The sequence below is a fragment of the Passer domesticus genome, chromosome 22 (assembly GCF_036417665.1).
Source record: "Passer domesticus isolate bPasDom1 chromosome 22, bPasDom1.hap1, whole genome shotgun sequence".
Classification (NCBI taxonomy): domain Eukaryota; kingdom Metazoa; phylum Chordata; class Aves; order Passeriformes; family Passeridae; genus Passer; species Passer domesticus.
This window is the reverse complement of record NC_087495.1, coordinates 7994960-8017844: the sequence shown is the minus strand read 5'-3', so window position 1 is coordinate 8017844 and position 22885 is coordinate 7994960. Positions and strand designations below refer to the sequence as shown.

At 44.9% G+C, this 22885-nt stretch overlaps 1 protein-coding gene across 50 annotated transcripts in view; it reads left to right on the top strand.

Moving 5' to 3' along the window:
• CASZ1 (castor zinc finger 1) overlaps positions 1–22885 on the top strand; it is a 269195-nt gene that overhangs the window by 62421 nt on the left and 183889 nt on the right. For 14 of the 50 annotated variants that reach the window (XM_064397406.1, XM_064397402.1, XM_064397390.1 and 11 more), the window contains 2 exons: positions 9299–9393; positions 12638–13010. The exons of 12 other annotated variants lie outside the window; for them this stretch is intronic. The gene's annotated coding sequence lies outside the window, so the exon portion shown is untranslated. Of the gene's footprint in view, positions 1–8572; positions 8670–9298; positions 9394–12637; positions 13011–15233; positions 15396–22885 lie in introns of those variants that run through there. 24 more of the 50 variants (XM_064397408.1, XM_064397404.1, XM_064397420.1 and 21 more) reach the window with 8 other exon arrangements.

Here is a 22885-nt window from a genome sequence, read left to right as displayed (position 1 = left end):
AGAACTGGCCATTCACAAGATTTCTGGAGACCTTTTGTCACATCCTCTGGAACAAACTATGAAGATCTCAATATAATTTCTGTTCTAAAACTGGAAATACTCTGAGACTGAACAAGACACAGGCTATTCCAGCTGACTCTGTAGTCAAAAGGTGCTATCTGCTAGTCAGCCAGACCTACCAAGAGAGATCTTTCCATCGTTTTACAATCTGAAACAACTTCTGCAGTAGTTTACCAAGTCTGATATTTTTAGGAGTCATCCAGGCCATGGAGTGTAACTGTGGGTCTGAAACAAGTACTGGAATTCCTTTCCAAAATAAATCCCAACAATGATAGCATTGAGAGGTCAGATCTTTCTTCTGCAGCTATCATACTGTGTTTGCATTTTATGCTCTGTGCGTGTGTGCACAAATGAGAGTGCCATTGCAGTGCAGAAAAATGTGTAGAAATGGGAATGGGGGCAAGTGCCTGTACATAAGAACATGGAGAGGAGGTTTTGTGCGTGTGTGTGTGTGTGTGTGTGTGTGTGTGTGTGTGTGTGTGCAAGTGAGGACATATGCATGTCTACAAACTTCTGTTTATGTGGGAGTATATACGTGTGGGAATGTGTACATGTATGTAATTTTGTGCTTGTGTGGGAGAGAGGAAAGGAAAACATGGTAAAGTCATTTGAACCTGTTTGAAGGTCGGGTCTCCCCAAGGTTATCTGCTTTTTTTCCCTTGAATCTGTAAAGTAATGGTATTCACACTCACTACTTGAGAAGTGTTTCTTTTTATAGCTCTTCCAGATGACAAATAATGCCTCTTTTTGAAGTCCTTTTTAAGTCATTGTTCCCTGGATGCAGATACCATGTTTGGGTGCAGGAGGGGAACAGAGCACAGAGCTATTTCCCCTTTCTGTCTGCAGGGAGCTTTACTGGGACTAGCAAAATTCCAGTCAGGATCATCCAAGGGGCTGCAAACTCACAGCATATGAGCTAATAGAACACCCTCTCCTTCAGGCCCCATGGTGCAGTGAGAGAGAAGCACACACCCACCACAGTCCACTGCAAGCTGTGATGGTCTGGGCTATGGAAGCTGGAAAATCCAGCTGAAATCAGCACTAGATTTCCTGAAGGAAACCTCTCCAAGCTGACCTGTTGAGAATAAACTGAGCTCAGACTTGTGAGTGGACAGGTGTCTGGATCAGAGCTGCCCCTTGTTGGGGGCTAGGGTTGATTAAATTTTGCCCATCTTGAAATATTTTGGGCAGTGTTGCCCTCTGTGGGCAGCGTGGATGTGTGGGCAGCACACACAGCTTTCCCCACTTCCCAGAGAGGTGCAACTAGCCTGATTCCCTCCGGCTTTCCCAGCAGACCAACACCATGCTGCAGGCACTTGATGACACTGTTCTCTCATCACAGAGTCAGCCTATGCTCTTTTAAAACTAGCATCCTTTTCCTTGCCTTTCCTGAGTGTTTTGGTTATTGTCTCTCTGGTAGCAGCAACAGCTGTCCTGTGCCTAGCAGTTGTTCAGTGTATACAGGAGTATAGCAGGAAGCAGTGTTTAGTGCTGCTTCGCCCAGGGACAGACAAGTTGTGCATTCCATGGAGCATTCCCGTTCCTCCCTGCTTGTGGAAGAGGTTTTGTGTGCTCATCACCAATGGACAGTGAGCTGACTCCTCTCTTTGGAATCTGGCCACTGATTTCCTCTCCTCCCTGCACGTGGGATAGCTGAGCTTTTTCTGCTGGTCAGATCCCAAGGTGTGCTAGAAGCTCAGTGTGCCTAGTGGCTATGACAGGAATTTTCTGTAATAAAACAGAATGGGTGTCTCAGGATTTGGGCCAAAGAGAATTGCAGATACCCATGAAGATGTTCAGCTTCATATTAAAAAAAGCTCAGAAGAAATGTTTTTTTGGGGGGAAAAATAGTGAGCACATTGGAAACACAGAGAACAGAAAGGGGACAGGAAGATTCAGGAAGTAATCCAGGAGAGGACAGGGAGAAAGCTTGGTTGAATGGATAAATGGGCTGTGAGCAGGAAACGATATCTGACTTAATGTCTTAGTCAGACAGAAAAATTAGATGGTGTAAACTGATCCTTCCTGCAAGGGGTGCTGAACTTTTTTGGTGACTTTAGAAGGCCATGTTTACAGTAACTCCATCTCGTGACCATGCTATAAAGGCAGGCTCTTTGGGCAGGGAGGAAGAGCATTTCACGAACTCACACACACACACACCCACACACCCACACACGCACACACACACCTGCCTCCATTGGCAACCTGGCCTTGTACTTACTGGGCTTTTTTTTATTATAAGATTGTACTTTGCTTTTTAACATAGAAATATAAAATATACATGCATGTGGCTTATCAAAGATGATAACATTCACAGGTAAGGGAACATAAGTCCACTTTATAGCAATAAATTATCCTCCCCACCCTTCTGGACTGATTAGCAACTGTGTCTCACCAAAGATTTCTAGAGTTTTCCTTTTAATTTTTTACCTGAATTGTTTTCTCCATTTAGGTACACTCATAGGGGTATTTTTATGGAAGTGCCTAAAGGATTCCTGACTGCTGTTTCCACTGAGCCCCTAAAATTACCGAGTCACTTTTGAGTCAGTTTGATTATCAGAGAGTGTAATTTAATAACAGGCAAAGTCTGCACTAGATTTCCATTCATCTGCAGGAAGTTACCCCAGTTTGCTCTTAGGGAGTCTGAGGTTTAACATTTAGGGCTCTTCAACTAAAGTTAGGATATTAAAATCTGGCTATAAGTCTGCTGGGCACAGTTTGATATGCACTATTATATAACCTGTTTTATCATATAAACCATTGAAAGCAATAAACTATTTCAGTCCACAGAAAAGCAGTGTGTCTCCAATAGCACCAAACCAAATTTATTGGTATAGGGGTATGATTCAAGTCAAACCTTCATTTAATAGGTAACCAGTAAAGTTGCTACAGTAATTATCAGTGCAGTTCCAGGTAAAATTTGCCTGGTTGAACCATGCTGGTATTTATGTTGGTTCAGACAAATGTATTTTGCTTTGCCATTTCAAATGCTCAGGAGTATGGTCAGGTCCTGTGTCTCAGCTGGGGAGAGGGAAACAATGAGATGTAATAATTCAACCACTTGAGATAATCTGTACATACCCTTAGTGCACTGGAAAGCTCCAAACCTTTTCTACACATTTTCATGACATTATTATCTACTTTTTCAAGTACATGAATCAGTTGTGGACACTCAGATTACTTCAAAATGGTCCCAGAGAGAAACAGTTTAATAACAGAGGATAGGTGTAGTTTGCATAGAACCAAAAATCCATAGTTTTCTCCTAAATACACTGAAGGGATTATCTGGGTTTGTGAATTGTGATTCAGATCTTAAGAATGTGAGATACACCCCCAAAAGCAGATGGTTCAACAGTTACTCAAAACTCTTTGATACCACTTGGGACCTTTCCAGTACTTCTGGTTAAGCAAGTGCTTTAGCTGCTTCTCTGCTCTGTGGCTGCCATGTGCAGTAGAGCCAAGGGACGTATCAAGATGTCAGACACTTCCCACTTTAAATACCCTGCTGACTTTGGCAATATAAATGGCCCAGTCTTTTTACATCCAAAGGCTATTCCCTGATTCCTTTGGTCAAGTTTTGTATGCATTCAACTTTAGCACCTTCCCTGATATCTGAATTAGAGCAAGGACTTTGGGACTGGGCCCAGGACCATTCCTGAATTGTTTATAGTGATGGCTCCAGCATGCAGAAGGAGCTGGACTGAGCTGGGGTTACTGAGGACCTGATTTCAGCTTCTCCCAGGACTGAGTGCATCGCATGGAGACTGCATGGAGGCCGATCCTGGGGTGTGCTGGGTGTGTCTGCTGCTTGGAACAAGCTCTGCACTCACACACAGCGGTGCAGTGACCTTTGTATTTCCATAGGTACAGCATGTCTGTGACGTTGGAGCAGGAAGGAGAGCTACCTGGAACCAGACCACAGGAGAGACAAGCAAAATCTGCCCAGACCTAGTATCCTGAGAGCGCACTGAGGTGCTCTCTGCATGGCATTCCCAGGTGGAGCTGGGATGTGGAGTTGGGTGGGGTTCCCCCCAAACTCACATAGGACCTGTAGCTCCACATACCAGCCAGCCTGGAATCCAGTACTATTCTCTCTGCTTCCTTATTTCCTGCTGCTCTCAGATGTGTCTTTCACAAGGAAATTGAACTTGTAATGCCAATAGAGCCAGATTACGCTGTCAGATCTGGGTGGCAGAAATGTGCGGCAAAGTCAGAAGTCTGGATCTGGGAACTGAGAGTGGGAGGGTGGGACATGAGCTTTTATGAAGGATCACTTTATGAAGGTGAGGAGGCTCTGCTGATATTGGTAGCATACTGGAGGACAAATGTTCCTTCCCTTTGATCTAGAGCCTGCTTCACCCTGTAGGATTTTCACAAGAGGATTTATCAGCCTGTGCGTTTGTTAAGTTGAAGCCAGAAAGGGAAAATAGTCCCTTCAGTCTTTGCTAGGGGAAATTGCTCTGTGTGAAAACCCAGAGCACAATGAGAAATAAATAAATTGAAACCCAGAGCTGAGAAATAAACAATCCCAGTGGGAATAGTGTGATCACAGGAAAATAAGAACAATAAATTGCCCTTCTCTGAGGTTTCAGGGCTCTTAAAAAACATCAAATAAGTCTCATAGCTCCTTCCGAATATAGCAGCAGTGATCTCCCCCCTGCCCCTTCCTCCAATTTTACAGATTAGGATGTTTGAGGTACAGTGACAAAACAGTTGAAATGGCAGTTGCAGTGCCTAGTACATATGTACACCTCACAGTTTTAGAGATACCTGAGTAGCTTGATATCAGAAGAGTATGGCTGTATTAGTACAGTGATCTGTCTGGTATAATTTTCCACTGCTTACTGTACTTACTCAGCAGTAGCTTAGGTATCTTTAACCAGCATTGTACAGTGCAGTATCGTCATACTCTGTAATCCAATTCATTTATTCCTAGGAACAGTGTGATTGTCTCTCTCACCTCTTTAATATCATGGGCTGAAGAACTGCCCAAGCCTCTGTTCTATTCTGAGCTAATCAGTCTAGATGGGAACTGGCTGTATTTTCATCTCTTCAAGTTCTAGATTCATTTTTTTCTAGAGAAAATGTTTCAGGCTCAATTCTCTAATTCAGATTCAGAGTGATGCTTCTTGGCTTTGCTATGCTACGTAACTCCAAGCATGGCCTGTTTTTCATAAGAGTTCAGAATATGAGAAAAACCTTCTGAAGGAGAGAGAGAGGAGAGGCTATCGGCTAAAGGGAGAAGGGAAGGCAGGTCCTCCTGTCCCTGGGGCCTCTGGGTGTTCACTGTGACTGCAGAGAAATGGGCTGGGAGGTGCATGAACCAGGCAGCAAGGAGAGTACACCTTAAATGTAGCATTGCCAAAAAGCGTGTCTGGTCTGGACTTCACACGTGCATAAAGGGCACTGGCCTTATGGCACAGGTTATAAACAGTCTCTCTCTTTCTGAAGTGCAGGTTTTACTGTTGAGACAAGCGTGTGCCATGGTTGCAGGAGATGGCTGTGAGCTTCTCAGAGGGCAATGGTTTGTAAGCAAACTAGCCATAAATACATCAGCCAGTGGATTACTAAGTGGTGTGGGTGGGTGTAGGACATGTGCATACATATACATACAGACATGCATACACATGCATTTCTGTCTCTGCCAAGCTTATGCTAAGTGGTATCATTGAAACAAACTGCCAGATGAGTTAGGATCTTTGGGTGAAAGTGTGTATGTTTGAAAATATGGCAATAACAACATTTCCTTTGAACAGACCACTGTGCAAAGCTACCATTGCATTGCAGAGGCTCACCAAGGAGCAGCTTCGATCAATCTGTGTGCTGAATCTGGTGAAACCAGTCTGCAAATGGAATTTGTTGGTAATTATGTTGCAGCTGAAGGCAGCTTGCAGACTAGAGGTTCAACTCAAAAGTCTGAAGCAGATTTACTTATCATTACTGCTGCAAAACCTCCTTCACTTTGAGTTGGTTTCACACTGCTCTGAGAAGAGGGAAGAGGTAAATTTGGAAACAGAGGGATAAAGTGTATTGCCTAAAAATCAGCATTTTAAGCTCCCTCATTACTTGTGAGCAGTGGCTTTCATTTTTGAACACAGATTATAGAGAAATGCTGTTCTAATAGAAAAAAAAAAAATCACAGATTTCAAAGGGAGAGGAAGACCCTGGGTGTACTACAGAAGAGTAGCATGCAAAGATGTGATACAGAGATACAATACTTAAAGAAAAAAGTAGTGAGCGTCTATGGGCTTGATCCAAATGCCTACTCAAACTGATTAGAGTCCTTCCCCAGACTTCAATGGGATCAGGCCCCTGATATTTCATAAACACAGATATATATTTAAAATTATTTAAGAAAGTTAAGATGATAGAGAGATTGTCAATTTCTAGCAGTGGTGGTTAGATAGTGTAACACCCTCCTCCTAAGAGATGCTACATCAAGATGATCAGGGAATTATGTGCATAAAATAAATCCTCAGGCTTCAAGATAAGAACACACTGCAATTTCTTGCCATATGGTTCAGACTAAAATTTCTTGCTAGCCCAGCTCAGATTCTCTTCCTTCTCCTTCCTGATATGTTCCAGCTGAGCTCAGCTATTCCTGGGTTGGTTCTAAGCATATTAAGAAAAACCTATGTCAGTGCCCACTGTATTTTATTTTCTGCAATCTGAGCTACACAAGCCACCAAACCCTTGTGCTGCTTGCTGTTACACTCTGCTGGTGTCCTGCTGTCCCGGTCAGCACCTTGGGTCTGCCCATGTGCAGCCAGGAGCAGAAGAGGGACCTCACTCTGCTCTCTGGGGGGATTTCAGCAAAAGCTGAGCTTCAACGTAACTGTGCTCACACTGGAGTCAGTCAGAGCTTTATTGTATGGGAGATTTAATACTGACTTCAGCAGAACACTGGAAAAATCTCACAGGAAATAGCTGATTAGAGAAAAGTAGTAGTTTAGGTCAAAGTGAAGAGAAATCTTCTGATTCCATTGGGATAGATGATTTTGATCAATTTTTTGCAGAGGCCAGCGTGGCGTGTCTCTATTTTACATGAATGAGGGAGAATGAGGTGAGGGCGGGGGTGCGGAAAGGGAAAGAGAAAGCAGTTAATTTGACTGAATAAAGATAAAAGAATGCAAGAGCCACCGAGTTTGCTGTTTATCTGGACATTGTGTAATGTTGCAGAATCAGATGTGGTTCTCTGGCTTTTGCACAGAAATGCCCAGGGAGAAATCCAGCCTTACTGCTATGAATAATGAGGTTTTTTTAGAGGGGACTTCCTGATGTCTTCTCCTCCCCACAAGGTATCCACTTTGCAAGCAAATTTGTGGCACTCTGGGCTTCCTAAATATTTTCCTTTGATCTGAGGAATTAATATTTGCTTCCACCCCACTGCAGGGCAAAAAAAGGGCATGGAAATGCCTGGGTGCCTTAGCATAGAGACTATCCTTTCAGGGTGTTTGGCAGAGGCAAGAGCCCAGACAGTCCAAATTCCTCCAAAGTTAACTTAATCCTTTTTGGTTGGGATGGAGGTCTGTCATTTAAAAACAAAGGAGGGAGGAGAAAGCTGCAGAGGTTATAATGAAGAGCAAAGCCCTGGGATTGTAGAAGGTCTGTGAGGTCCCACCAGGTCTGAATTGATTAGTATTCAGTATTTATAATATCTCCATAATGGTAAAACAAAAGAAAACAAGCCCAGAGAATGCATTTTTAATCATCAATCACTGCTCTTTGTTTGTCATGAATGAGCAGCGAGGGGAAATAGTCTCCCATAATCACCTCCCTTCACATCTCCTGCCACACAGGCCTCGCTGGGTGTGCTAAAAGGGAAATAAATAAACAAGCAGCAGATCTCAAAATAAATCCCAGAGACATGGGTGCTACGTGGGTTATCAGACCCACACACAGGGGTCTTGTTGAGGATACAAAGTGAGGGAAGGACATTTACAAAGCATAGAATCAAAGACAAAGCATACTACTGCATTAAATGCAAGAAAAAAAGGAGGATTGGAGTTACAGAGGGGCAGCAGGTGAAGGAGGAAGCTTTTCAGAGAATGATCAGTGGTGGAATAGCGAGCAATAGCATGTCAGAATAGGGACTTTTCATGGGAAATACAATATTAGGATGGAAAGCGTGAAAAGCATCAAATCTAAAAGAATTTCAGCCTTTTCAGTATCTGAGAATCATATAATTTTAGGATTTCTTAATGAAAAATTATTTTTCTAAAGAATAACATTTGTGCTCAAAAAATATATTGAAAAGCCCATTGTTTCTATTAGGAGCCCCCAAATCCATGTCTTATCAGGGACAGCACTATGCTGAACTTCTCCAATGGGATCCCTGCTTTGATCTTGCAGCAGTTCTCACAGGGCCTTTATTGTAGTCCCAAACACCTCTTGGGAGGATGGGAAACATTATAATTCTCCCCTAATAAGTGAGATAACAGGCTTCTGGGAGGGTAAGGCCCAAATTTTCTAAAGCATGGCTGGTGACTCCACACCCACTTGGTGCGTTTAGATGAGTGCTCCCAGCGTGACAGGAGACCAGAGCCATCAGATCAGCCTGTAAGGAACAGACACGCTACATCTGAATCCTATTGAAAAATAATAAAAAGGTAATGACTTTGTCATTACTGGACATGGGTTTGTCTGTTGGCGAGGGGGGAGGAAGGGGAGGTTTTCTGCATTCAGGCTATAAATAATGTTTCCCATTATCCTGTGCAGTTCTCCTGCATTCCTTACGCAGCCCTTGGTTTGCCTCCATCCCACTGGGCCAGTGTGAAACTCCCACACCATCCTGCAGGCTGGCACACACTGCCAGAAAAGGGAGAGGGCCAGGAGTCCTTGTGTCTGTGTGCCAGGGCCAGCATAACCCACGGAGACACCGAGCAAGACAAGAGATAATCAAGTCACCTCCTCTTGCCTGGACATAGGTGCAGGCGACCAAATGGAAGGGGCTCAGTTTCAGAAAAGTCCATCAATAAATGTTCCCTGATGGAAGTGTTCTGTTTTACCCGGGAGAGGGAGTGTGGAAGGGTCATTGTCTTGTAATTAACTCAGCTCCGGGCACTAACAGCATCACCTTAAGCAATTGAGACTCGGTTACAAACCATGACTTTGAAGAATTTTAAACCACATATTAAAAGGCCAAGCTAAATTGCCCTGGCTCTGTCTTTAACCAAATTCAGGGCCAATATTTGCGCTGTTTAGGTGGAGACACTCAAAATTGCACATCTCAATTCAGCAGGTGAGGTTTGCTGGTGAAATGCTGAAGGGAGGGACCTCAAGAGCTGCTGTGACTTGGAACCTATCAGGAAAATTGCAGCACTTAAACTAAAGGTGCGTTTTTAAGTCAATAGCCCAAAATGTAGATGCCTACAAGGATATTTTTAAAACTGCCTTTATATAACTAGCTTGATATAATTAAGACCTGATTTAAGCTCAAACAAAATAACTCCATCTTGCACCCAAATTGAAGTCCCCACACTGAGAATTGCATCTGCTGAACTAAATTAGTCAGAAAATCAGGGCAACTTTATGCTGTAAACAGACGTAGAGCTGTGGAGGATATTCCAGTTCTGTGTCCAGCTCTGCCACTGATTCACTGTGTCCCTAGGCAAGAGTCTTAGGTTTTCCATCCATAAAGTATAATAAAATCTATGTAGGTGCCAGGTGATGTAGTGCCTAATTAATTAGTAAATTAATATAATGAACTTGAAGGTCTGTATCAGCACAAATGAATTGTTAATATAAATTTTTATTATTTATTGCTATTTAGTTGATTATTTTCTAACACAGACAGACAATTACAAACATACGTCACACTTGAATTCCAGTATTATTATTGTTGTTGATTATTTTTGTTTCCTCCTGTATTTATTTGTTAGCTTTAGTAGTCTCTCTTAGGACTAAGCCCCAAACCAGTGGATGTTACCCAGACATGGAATAGTGAAGTGACTGGGGAATTTTGGGGCAGAACTGGGGTTAAATGCAGGATGTTTCTTGTTAAGTGTCAAAGTCTTTTGCTTGAACCTTTATGTATATGTGAGGCAAATAAAACAGGTAAGGACAGATTCTGAGCAGGGTAAATTCTTGTACACACTCATTTATACCAACCAAAAGTCAGTATCAGTCTGTAGGCCTTTAATTAGGTCCACAAGGTTTCAATATTTATATAACATACTTGCATACTGATATTAATCATATGTATTTCTAAGCAAAGACGTTTCAAAATGTAGAACCTGATCCTCTACAATATAAATAATTCTTGCCCTAGTACTGCCAGTGTGAAGCAATGCCTCCTCTGCACAGAGGATTTGGAGCAGGGTACGATTGGGATCTAACCAATTTCTTCTTCTGAAATGGGCACATGCAAATAAATAGTTGCCTGTGACAAAAAGGCACTTGACAAAAATGACCACATGATATTCCTTGATTACTTGAGCCACTCCAATGATAAAATAGGGAAGTGGATAATATTGTACTTGCAACTGAAAAAAATGCCTCCTCCTCCTCTGCAATTACTTTTAATTTTCCATTATGAAACTAAGTAAATACACAGGCTTTTTATAGTGCATGTCTGAGTGATTTCTTCATTCTTCCAGTGAGTTGTGAAGCAGGATCAGAGGTCCTGGACAGCGCCCTGCTCTGCGCTGGGTTTGGAAAATGTCACTCCTGTCGCCTTATGGCCCTTGGGTAGTCCACATGGGATAGGTGACTGGGCCAGTCCAGTTTGGTAGTTTGGTCAGTCTAGACCTCATCCAGCTCCTCATTTACTAGAGATTAAGTGCCTCTTTGAGGAATTAATGTGGCATGTAGGCCTATGGAAAGCATGTCACCTGCTCCGAGTGGGCGGGAACAAGGCGTCAGCCTGAGTATTGCCATGAGCCTCAGAGCTATAGCAACTACCTTTGCATTCCTTCTTCCCTTCTGCTGAAAGCAGGGTGACCTGAGCACAAAGGTAGAACCCTCAGCATGTATTTCTCTGCTTATGGCATTTTAATTCATGCCCTTCTCATGTTGTTTTAGCATCATTTTTCTTGGGTGGGTAATTTTTAAGGGTATGTAGTTTTCTCAGGCTGTACTTGCACAGCATAACCAGATGGAGTGTTCTGGGGTATGTGCTGGGTGTGAATAAAATGCATTAACCTCTACTCTGCAGTAAAGACATAGCCTGTGTGCTTGACCCACAGCTGTCCTGTCATCAGTCTAAATGTTGTGCTCACTTCTGTGCTGAATGACTTGTATTACCACCTCATGCTCACATCTCACTGCTGCCCAGCAGCTCACAAGGGGATTTGACAGACACCATGTCCTGCATGTCTACACAGCTGCACCCACCCCACTCCACAGTGGAAATGAGGGCTCTGAGCAAAAGCAAAGCAGTTTCATAGAAGTTAGGCTTAAGAGACAAATTTCTAGGTTTAATCAAGAGTTGTGGACAGCAGACGACCTAACAATGAGTTTGAATGCTATCGTTGCTAATTGCTGAATGATAAATAGCAAAAATGTGTCCTGCAAGTTCAGTCCATGGAAATTCATTTGAAATATGTAGCTCAATAGTACCAATATCTTGTGGGCACCAAGCTTGCAGTGTGCAGGATGTCCTCTCCCCAAGGGCAGCAACTAATGGCATCACTACATGCTATGGTAGCTAAAGAAAGTCTGGGAATAGATGAAACCTCTTTGGAGATGGAGGAGTGTGTGGAACCTAAGCTGCCAATGATCTTGTGCCACTGTTTGTTAAATGACCAGGCAAGCAGGAACTACTGAAGATGGGAGCCATAACTGTGTAAGGGCTCACAGGTTTAATAAATGCCAGCAAAGAAAACTATAAGAGGAAAGGAAATGAAAGTAATGTCCAAGATTCCTTTTGGATTTTTCCACTGTCGTGTTGTATGCTTGAAACAAAAAAGAGCAAAACTGAGAGACATTTTCCTTAGAGGTCTTTGGTTAAGGATCTTCAATCCCAATGAGAGACATCATCTGGTTCAACATGAATCCTAAGCAGTGGGCAAGGAACCCGCATGGGAAAGAACAAAACTGAATCTGTACTGAAGCATTCTGGCTCACCAGATGCATCTCAGTCAGCTTCTGTTTGAGGTTTATTGTTGAATTTTCCAGTACTGTTAAACTATATCATGGTCCTGCTGAGAAAATAAATCACATTTTAGAGGAAATCGGAATGAAATCGGGTATGATCAAAGTTAGCAAAAGGCTTTTGAGATCGCCCTGCTGATGGCCATATTGCTCCACTGATGGGCATGTTGCTCTTTTCTTGGTCTGTGTTTCAGACCCACTTTTCTGACAGATGCAGATGCCAGCACTTTTGGTTTGGGGGCAGTATTGACACAAGAACACAAAGGACTTGTGAGGGTGGTGCCTTATTACAACACTAAATTAGCTGGAGAGAGATTACTGCACCACTTAAAAGGAACTCCCGCAATGGTTAAATCTATAGAACATTTTCATCCACTGTTCAACACGGAAGTAAAATTGCTTTGGGTTGATGACAGGAAGATGCTGCATAAATAGTTAAGCATGTATCATTTGCAATTTGCTAAATTATATTCTTTCTATCTAGAAGGGGCCGTGTAAGGTGTCATTACCTCCTGTTCTATCTGGCTGAGGAGCTGCACACTCTGGGGCTCGTATCGTGAACATCAGGGGCTCACTGGACTTTGAGTGAGCTGTGCTCTGCAAGGAGACTTAAAGCTGCCAGAGGCACAACTCACAACAGTGTCCGAGCCTCCCACCACATGCAGGGAGCACAGGCAGAAGAGGATCTGTGGTGATAAACAGGACCACCTCAAAAGCACTTGCCCAAGTGCTCCTCCTAAGTAGGCCAGCTCCACAGCACTTCAAAATTAGAAAACTTCCAAACAGAAGGAAGACCATTCAGTCTGCATTCAACACCCTAGATGAGAGAAATGCAAAAACATAAACAGGAGAAAATAGTAAGTAAATGCAATTAAAAGTAACGATGCAGGTTTAATTAAAGGGCCCTATTCTCCCAACCCTTCATTCTTCAGGGATGCCTCATAAGCAAGAATTCATAGCTTGGGACCTGCTCTCTTTTACTTTTGTAAAAGAAGTTGGAACATTTACTTCCAGAAGCATATAGGTTTTAACCTGGCAGTGTCTCTCCAGCATACCAAACTCAAGAAGTTTGCTGGTTGTATTTTCAGCAATTTATAAATACTTGCTACAATTATTATAAGAGTTTCACACAGTCCTATTTACTTTAATAATCTCACTTTCATGTCTTTTTTCTTGCTTTCTTACTGTGAACAGGTTAAAACAAATAATTACAGAATGACAAATCCCAAACAATATGCAAATATACAAAAACTCAGATTTTGCAAAGACACTGGCACTATAAACATTATTTCCACAAAATATGTCTCTGCACTATAAGTTTGGCCTGGTTAGTAAAAGTCTAGTCTTTACAGGGACCTAAATATTTAACTCAATTGATGCATATTGCTAAACTTGACTGCTCAAAATTCATGAGTCAGACTCCACTCCTCCCTGAGCTGCCAAATCACAGGAATTTCACAAAAGCCATTAAAAATTTATTTCTTTGGAAGTTTCCTATTTGTTCTCTGGCTTCTGAGGCTTTTGACAGCACTAGGCCACATTTCCAAGTGTCCTTGTGTAAAGGCAAGTGCTAGAAACAAGTCATTCCAGGAGCTGGGAATCAAAAGAGAACACCAAATATTGGAAGACTCACAATAAAAGCTCAAGACAAAACCTGGCAGTGGTCCCACACACGCTCATGTATGTGAGTCACTTTTACTCACATGAGTAGTCACATCAAAATCAGAGGAATTAGCCTATTATTATTAATTATTGTTATTATTTATGTGTGTAGCAATAGCACATAGGAGTTGTGGTTATGGAGCTGGGCCACATTGTGCAAGGCACTGACAAATCCAGAGCAAAACCATGGTTTCTGCACCAAAGAGCTGATGGTGTAAACACCAGACAAGAGGCAACAGGTGGAGACAGACACAGACAGGGAAGCACATGGGAAGAGCAAGACGCTCCTGCAAGGGCGTCTGTGTGGGTGTGCTGATGTGGAGTACCCTGCTGCCAATGAGCAAAATTATCCAAGAGCGTTCAGGTTTGCCTAGCTGCGGCCCAGGGCCCAAATCCTGCAAGCCCTGGAGTGGAGGCAGATCCAGCCCACAGTCCTTCTGCCTGGGCAGGCAGGCAGCTGCACCTCCAAACCCCAGCGAGCCCAGGCTCTTGGCTCCTCTAGAGGCAACCAGGGGGTGACAGAAAAGGTCTCTGTGGATGCCTCTATGGAATCACCGCCACAAAATGTGCACATGCAACTGTAATGTATACTCACTGTCTCAGTGAAATGAAAGGTGGAGCTGGGGAAAGTAGTTTAACACAGAAATGTGATGCCTGCCTGCTGGAAATTCAGGTGCGTGAGAACTCTTGTCTCTGATCCTGCAAAGACATCTCCCAAAACCAGCCTAGTCTACTCACAGAGCCAAGGCCGCTCATAGCTTGCACATTTGTTCCTCGGCATTTTTGCTAGGATCCAGACCTGAAAAAGTTAGTCCTGTGCGCAACTACCAGGAAAGCCAGCACAGCCAAACTGAGAAATGCTACAGTTGTAGATCTGAGACAACAGTTCTAAACTTGAGTGAAATCAGAAAAAGAACATTAGCAAAAGAAAAATACTGAAGTTTAGAAGTTTGTAAAATAGCAACTGAACATCATGCCTAGGAAAACCAGCAGAAGAATAAAGCAGCACACACAACCTAGTTATTCGCCATCTCCATGGAGTTTAGTCTCAGGGAACTAAGGTGAACGGGGTCAGCAGACTGCAAAATAGAAAATTTTATAAAATTTACAGTGGTTCTCTGGGAAGGACCACGGATGGGTAAGAGGAACCGCTGGTGCAGGAACAGGGTAGGGGACAGGCAGCTGCGCGCGCGGGCGGGGAAATGGGGACACTTTCTCGCCTTTTCCCTTGCCAGGGGAGGGTGATCCAGTCCGTGTTTTGCAGGTGCCTCTCCCTTGACTGCCTGCCCTGCCTGCCTGGAGACCGAGTCCGCTCCGTGCCCGCTCCCTCCCGCCGCTCCCCCCTTCCCCACCCCGGGCGGGCCGGGGCGGACGGCGACGGGCTCCAGGCCGGGTTTTGCGCGACGCCCGTCCTCCTGTTAGAAATAGGAAAATTCAATAATCAAAGCAAAGGGGAGCGCGAGGAGGAAAAATCCGGGATCAGGGCAAGTTTGATGGCGCATGCGCGCTGCTGCCTCCATCCCAAACACACACACATTTCCCTTGACTTGGAAAGTCAACCAAAGCAGCCCCAAGTGCAGGTAAGCCCGTCCGCTCCCGCCCGGCCCCGGCCCCGCCGCCGGCAGCCCCGGGGCCGGGGCGCTGCGCGGGCGGGCGGCGCTGCCCGGCAGGTGGGCAGCGCTCCGCGCTCCGAGCCGCTTCCCGCGGGGCAGCGCCCACCTCCGCGGGCAGCGGGCAGCCTCTGCGGGCACCGGCCGGCAGCGGGGGCAGCGGCGGAGGAGGGAGGTGCCGTGGGGGGCCGGCGGCGGCGGGGTAGCGCCGTGCCCGCTCGGCGGCGGAGCCGCGGCCGCGGCGGCGCCCGTCAATTTCCAAGACTTTGGCAGGAGCCCGGGCAGGGGACGGGGGAACACGTGCTCCCGCTCCGCGCCGAGGGCAGGTAACCGCAGCCCCGCCGCGCCGCACCACCCGGGGGTCCCGGCGAGGCACTGAGGGGTGGGACGGGAAAGGCGGCAGCAAAGTTGGGCGAGCGGCAGCCGGAGCGCTCCGCGGACAGGGCCGGGCGCGGCGGGGCGAGCCGTGCCGGGGAACTTTCTGCAAAGTGGCCGGGCCGGGGTCGGCAGCGCTTCTCCCGGCGCCCGCAGCGGCACGACCGCAGCCCCCCGGCGGGGTCGCGGCGGGCAGGGGCCGCGGCGGCCGGGAGCGCGGGTCGGGGCAGCCGGTGCCCGGCCCCCCGGGCGAAGCAGCAGGTTATTTTTACCCGGTGGTATTTGCAGAATGTGCAGCTGATTTGCCATCCGGAGCCAGGAAGTTTCCCCCTTCCGCCTCCTTCCCCTTTCCCCCTTTCTTTCCCCCGTGCGCGGCGGGGTAGTGGCGGGCGGGGGGGACGGCCGAGCGGGGTGGCAGCGGGTGGGGGGCACGGGCCGGGACTCCCGGGGGAGCGGCTGCCCGCGCTGCAGGCTCTGGGGACGGGGAACAGGTGTCCGAGCCGTCACTCATTAGCCGGGCCGGTGGGGGGGCGCGGGGCGCGGACGGGGAAGGCGAGGAGCGGCGGCGTGCCGGGGCCCCGAGCGCCGCCGGCCGCGGAGCAGCAGTGGCGGGGAGCAGAGGAGGAGCGAGGGGCAGCCGGGGCGCGGGGCAGGGGCGGCCCGCGGCGGCGGGCGAGCTGTCAAGGGGCTCGGGCGGGACTGGCGCTGCCGCTCGCCGGCAGGCAACTTGCGCGGCAAACTTTGAGGGGTGGGCTGCGGCCCGAGGCCGCTCCGAATCACGGCGGGTCGGATCGATCGGCTCGAGCCCTCCTGCTCTTTGGGGTCGGAAAGGTGAAACTTGTCAGGAGCTGCGCGTCCACCTTGTGTGTGCCCCCTCCTGTCCGCGCTGCTCTGCACAGCGGGTCCTGGCAGCTCGCTCCCTGGAAGAGCAGTAGTAGCCCCTGTCTCTCCCAAAACTTCACTGATGAATTTATTTCCTCTATTGATTTGCTGACTGTCAGGGTGGTATAATTTCTTGCGAAGGTTTCGGACTTCTCATTTCAGAAGTCCTGCCTGCTTCCCATCTACCTTTTATCTGTGTGTCGCTGCCACCTTGTTAGCTACCCTAAAGGTGGCTTGGAAGAGTTTATGGGAGAATATTGTTGAACTTCAGTAATCAAGTTTCCAGATCTTATGCCTCCTGTTTAATTTATTAGACTAGTTATTTATTCTGTTGATGATAATCTGTTGCTGGTTTCTATGGAGATGTTAAACTGATCTCTTTCAGAAATCAAACTCCATATGCACTAAAACGTTTAAAGGAGCAGCGTCCCCTTTTGTTTTCAGACTTTGTACCTTTTCAGCGCTTTTACTGGGCTCCTGTATATTTTATATATTAAAGCCTGAAGTTGAAGCTTTGAGCAAGACAGAACTTATTATGGCTAACAGAAAGTCAAGGCTTTGATCCTTTTTTTTTGCATCATCATTTAAAACAGATCATTTTTCCCCCCCCCCATCACACAAGATAGCAGAACCCTTTCAAGATCAAAGCGTCCAGCTAAAAACTATTGTTAAAAAAAAAAAAAAAAAAGAGAGAGACAGTTAAATTAGGGGGATGTTTCCTTAATCTGCTTATTTTGTTCTAAAGGTTTTTTTTAGCTTTGTCAACACAACAACAACAGAAACTTGTGGCAACTATATTGTTATTCTTATACCTTCCAAGTCTTTTTAAAGTTAAAATAAGTTCAAAGTCAAATATCTCCAAAGATAAAGTGCTTGTTAGGGTGTTTTTATTACTTGGTTTCTAAATGTGGAAGGTCAGAATCCAGAAAGCTACTGCATTAGAGAAGGTTTTAATAGTCTTTGTCTCATCTTAATGAGAGAGCAATCTAAAAAACATTTTCCCTGCAACGTTTATAAATTATTTCAAAGAAGTCTCTCTGCATATAACTCAGTTTTCATTATTTCTTAACTTATCCATTGCATTATTACATGTGATTCAGTGTGATATCACTTTTAGAACTGAAGTAATTGAGGTGAGAATTTTTTTTTATGCATAAAATTTGAGAAGTCCTGGTAAGCCGGTGTGTTGATTAGGTTGATGCATAGTGCACACCAGTTGTGGGTTTTTTGCTCATCTTTGAGAGAAAAGTTCAAAGATTTGCAAAAAATATACTACCAACACAATGCATGTTTAACACAGTAAAAGAACCCCTTGTTGTACTTTCTTTTAGTGTATCTTCAAAATGTTTCCACTCCCTAAATCAGAGATGTTTTTCCTATTGGTGTACTTCTATACAGATCCTAAAAATAAAAGAATAATCCTAGACGAAATAGGGTATGTAACTCTTATTACTCATATATAATTTTGTGTGTATATACATTTATATTTCACATATATAGATATATATATATATGCATACATACACATATACGGAAAACATCAAGTGATTTATGGTCTGTCCATACTAGACTTAAATATTTTTTCCTTGTAAATTGTTTCCTTTTTTCTTTTTTTTTCCTCTGTGTATGTGTGTTTGTATGTGTGATTTGATGTGCAGGAGATCATTTAAAATTTTTTGTAAGTATTCTGTTTATTTGTTTGATTTGAATTGCAAACAGAATTGACTCTGACAAGTAAAAAGAAGAGGGGGAAAAAAGGAAACACTATGGCTTTAAACTCAGGAGTTTGCATATTCTCCTTGTATCTTTCCCCTTTGCTAATTATTGTGTTGTTTTCAGAGCAAATATGTCATATCCATGGCGACCAGGCAGGTTTATTGTCTTTCAGAAGCAATAGCTCACATAAGTAATTAATGACTTCTTTTTTTTTCCTCTGGCTTAGGTTAAACAGATCATTCAAGGAAAGTCATATCTCTCTCTCCTTCTCTCTCTTTTTTTTTTAGCCCAGTGACATAAGAACATGAGTTAGAACAAGAAAATACTTTAACCAAGAAGTCAACAGCTTATTTTTCCTCATTTCTTTTTAAAAGATCTAAGTGTCAGCTTTCCACACACATGACATTGTCATTCTTGCAGTTTCAGAGCGAAGCCTTTTTACAGGGGAAAGCCACTGAAAGCTGGAGTTAAGTTGGTGTTGTACAGCTGAGCAAAGTGTCTGTGGGTGCATGTGGCGGGATGTTCTTCTTGCTTAAGGGTTTTGCTGTGTACTGGGATACAAACGTTTCCCTCGCTTTTCCCCCCTCCCTCCAATTCTATCTGTATTAAAATCAGTGTTAAAATAAAGGTGTGTTTTTGTATCTTGCAGATTGTAATTCAAACAGTTTCCAGGAAAGAATTAGTAATTCATTTTTATATACAGCATATATACACACATGCTTGAGCTCCACCCAAAACAATCAAGTTAGCTGGAAAAAAAACCTTATTTCCTTTTTCTTTTCAAGCCCAAGCAAACTTGCACAGTAACTTTCAAAAGCTTATTAAAAATAGCCCCTCATTTTTGCAAGGAGTTTGCTGCAGGTATGAATCTTGTTCTTGCCCTTTCCAACTCTGTTTCTTCCTATTAAAGCTGAATTTGCTATCTGTCCAAGCCAGAGGCTGGTTATCCACTATGATTTACTGAGGTGATGGTTGCCCCCTCCTACACTCCCCCCAGCACCTTCACCCCCGTTTTGTTTTTGCTAATTTCATTTTCAGAAGGATTTATACACAGTCCAGCTATATAAATTCCTTGGGAGATAAAAGCGCCACACACTTCCATAAACAAAGGCTTTTACTTGCATCCTGTCTTCCTTTTTTTCTTAAAGTAAAAAGGAAAAAAAACACTAAAAACAAAACCCCAAGCCATCTGATTGAAGCAGGTATCATAAATGCATGCTGGTAACGATTCTGTATTCCACAATGCTGCTACTTTAACTTCTAAAATATGTTTCCTTTCTGGTTTGTAACATTAATCAAAGAGCCACTTCCTTCCAAATTTCCACAGACTGGGGCTAATTAGAACCACTCGAATCATATTTTGTAAATTCCATGTGGATGTTACTTTAGGTTTCAAGATTGCTTCAGGTTTAGTCTGGCTAGGCACTCTTAAGGTTGGTTATTTTTATTAATGTCTCTGTCTCCCAAACCAATTCAGGGATTCTGTCCATTTATCCCAAATAGATTTGTGGGTTCACACACAGGGGTATGTCGGAAATAGGCATTACAAGTAGGAAAAAGAAAAGCCGAGAAGGAAGGAGATTTTGCATTGTAGTTCCAAAGAGCAACAGAGAACCTCCTAAGTAACGTGAAGCTGAGGATTCAACAGACTTGATAATTGAGCCCTTAACCTTCTGATGTCTGTATCAGAAAAACAGAGTCTAGAAGAGGGAGACAAAGAATAAAAGCAAATACTGGGTAGGAGGAAGCTGGGGAGATGACTGAAATACTGAGGTATAGTTCAGGATATGTATAGATCAGTATTGTGATGTTTCCTTAGGCTCTGGTGAAACGTAGCTGGTTTAAAGGTGGCTTCGGAGAACCTGATGTTTCCAGTGCAGCCGAGAGGCTGGCGTTGCTCTGGTGCATGCAGATGTAACTTGGAGAGACTTCTCTTGGAATTTGTGTTTATGTTTCCCTCTTTCCTTTTGTTTTTGAAGGACTGACTAGTGATTTTTTAAAAAATCTTTATGGAAAGTTAAATAGCTAGAAGTTGGAAGTTTTCAGGTTGTGATTATCAGGCTGTGCTAAAGGGATTTGAATCTAACCACTTTGAACATCCGACAGGGTGACTGTTTCCATGCTCTGGTGTAGCGTTTCTCTCCCGTACATTTGTTGTACCTAAATAGGGTATCTAAGAAATAGGGGGCAGTTGGCTTGCACAGACATCTCAAAGTTAACTTGCTTTTGGTATATAAGACTGCAGCTTCAAAGAAAAGCAAGGGTGCATCATAAATTTTGCTAAAATTAATCAACCGTTTAAGAGCTCCACATTAACGAGGTTTTCCAGGCAAGCAGCTTTCTTTTCTTCCTCTTTTTCATTCAAAGTCTGAGAGGTTTGAGGTAGAGGCGGGGGGAACATGAGTAAGAAGAGGAAAAGAATGGAATTTGAGGAGAAATAGTAAAAACAAAAAAGGCTGGATTGTAGAATATAAATCCTCATGTGTCCTTGATCCATATTGTCAGGGGTTTTTTTGGTGGGGTTTTTTTTTTTTTTTTTTTTTTTTGGTCGGATTTGTCCTGTGTGCCTTTGACGGAAAAGGCACGTAGAGAGAGAGAGAGAGAGAGAGAGAGCGCGACAGAGGGGGAGAGAGAGACGTGTCACTGCTTTGGAGCTCATTATCATTCTTAATAAGTCTTAAGGAATAAAGAGGAGCATTGAGTGTAAATGCTGGGTAATCCTAACACTCCTCAAGGTGAGAGGAGTCTCGAGGACACAGAGAAAGAGAGTGAGGAGGAGGGGGCTACTGTGGGAGCAGGAGAGGAGCTGTGGATGGAGGTGGTTTCCAGGGGAGGGGGCCCATCCTGGCAGGGCTCGTGCCTCTGGGCCGCTCTGGCCTCGTTCCACAGGCCTGTGCTGGGGCAACTTGTCTCCAAGTTTGCGTCCCAGCGATCTCGCAGGTTTGCACTCGAGCAGCCCAGCTGCACCTTGGGCTGAAATGTTGGCCTGTAGCGGTGCCGTTCTCTGGCGGAGACGAGCTCGAGAGGAGCCGGCCTGCCAGGCTGTCAGCCCCGGCCGCGCAGGGGCAGCGGCCCGGGCGCGTGCTGCCTTTGCCGGGCTCCGCTTTGCGGGCTCCGCTTCGCCGGGCTCCGCTTCGCCGCCTGCTTCCTGGGCTCGGGGTCGCTTGTCAGTCGGTGCACCCTGTCCTTTGCTGCTTTCCGCGTCGCTCAGGCTGGATGTCTCAACTCCTGCTCGCCCGTTTCCTGAAGCGTCTCCCTGCGCGGCTCGGACACTAGGTGGCTTAAAGCACAGGCTCGGCTCCGCTCTGCTGGCAGCTGCCAGCGTTCATTCACTCTTTCTGGTGGGCTCCCTTATTCAAACTTCAGGCTGACAGCAAAACGTGGAGATGTCTTTGAATGTGGATTCAGATATCGCACGACCTCCTCGGCTGTGTGTTTGCAGTCGCGTTCGGGGATATGAGCCCTTGGAGAAGGAAGAAAGAGGACATTGATGAAATTAATTCAGAGGCTGGGCTTCTTGCTTTGATGATAAGGAGTCAGGAACCTGCTGGTGTTGCTGAGTCCTTCCCTCTCCAGGCATATTTCACCATACCCATTCTAAAGGGTGTGTGTGTGTTCCTTTTGGAAAAAAACATTTCGGGGTTGGCATCGCCCTTTTTACCATGCTGATGTGTAATGGAAGATGCTGAGCTTTCAGTGATGCCCACTGGCCCTTCTTTCTGGTCTCTTATCTCAACTCCAGTTGCAGGCAGAAGGGATTGCTGTAATTGGGAATTTGCCTAATGCATCCAAAGACTAAAGAAGGGGAGTGGAATAGCACTTGAATATTTTCTATCCCTCCTGCAGTCTGTGTTGTCTCTCTGGTTCAGCCCTTAGCTTCTGGCTGAAGCAGGAGCTTTACCTTTTAAAAAATTATTCCACATACCTTGGAGCAGGTGGGAAGGAGGTGTGGATGCTGAGTTTTGATCAGTTGGCAGAAGCCAAATGCAGTGAGGTGGAAGTCTTGCTAAGTGCTGATTTTTCTGAGTCCAGGTGCTTGGCATCAAGTTAAAGTATTACATCGGTAATATTATTAGGTATTCAGTTATTGTAATATTATTAGGTATTAAGTTATTAGTAATGGAGCTCTGGAGCTTGCCTGTACTTGACAGAGAACTGCTAAGGAACTGTGTTAGGCCTGAATTTATCCTGGTTTCTCCAGTAGTGTCCTTCCAGCATGCCTAAGCCCTGATCTGGAGGGAGCAGGAGGAAACTTGAATGCCGTTTTTGTGCATCATCTGTTTTTTGAACTCTTTCCTGAGACAGCTAATGAATTGTAGCAAGGAGCTCCATTTCTTGTACAGAGGGATCTGCCTGCACCCCCTCTCTCTCCCTCTGTTGATGAGGTGTCAGCTAATACCTTTCACGCGTGATTGAGCTGGTCTAGAACAGGGCCTGGAGACAGAGGAGTCTGTGCTCACAGGGTTAGCTCCAGAGCCATCCAGTGC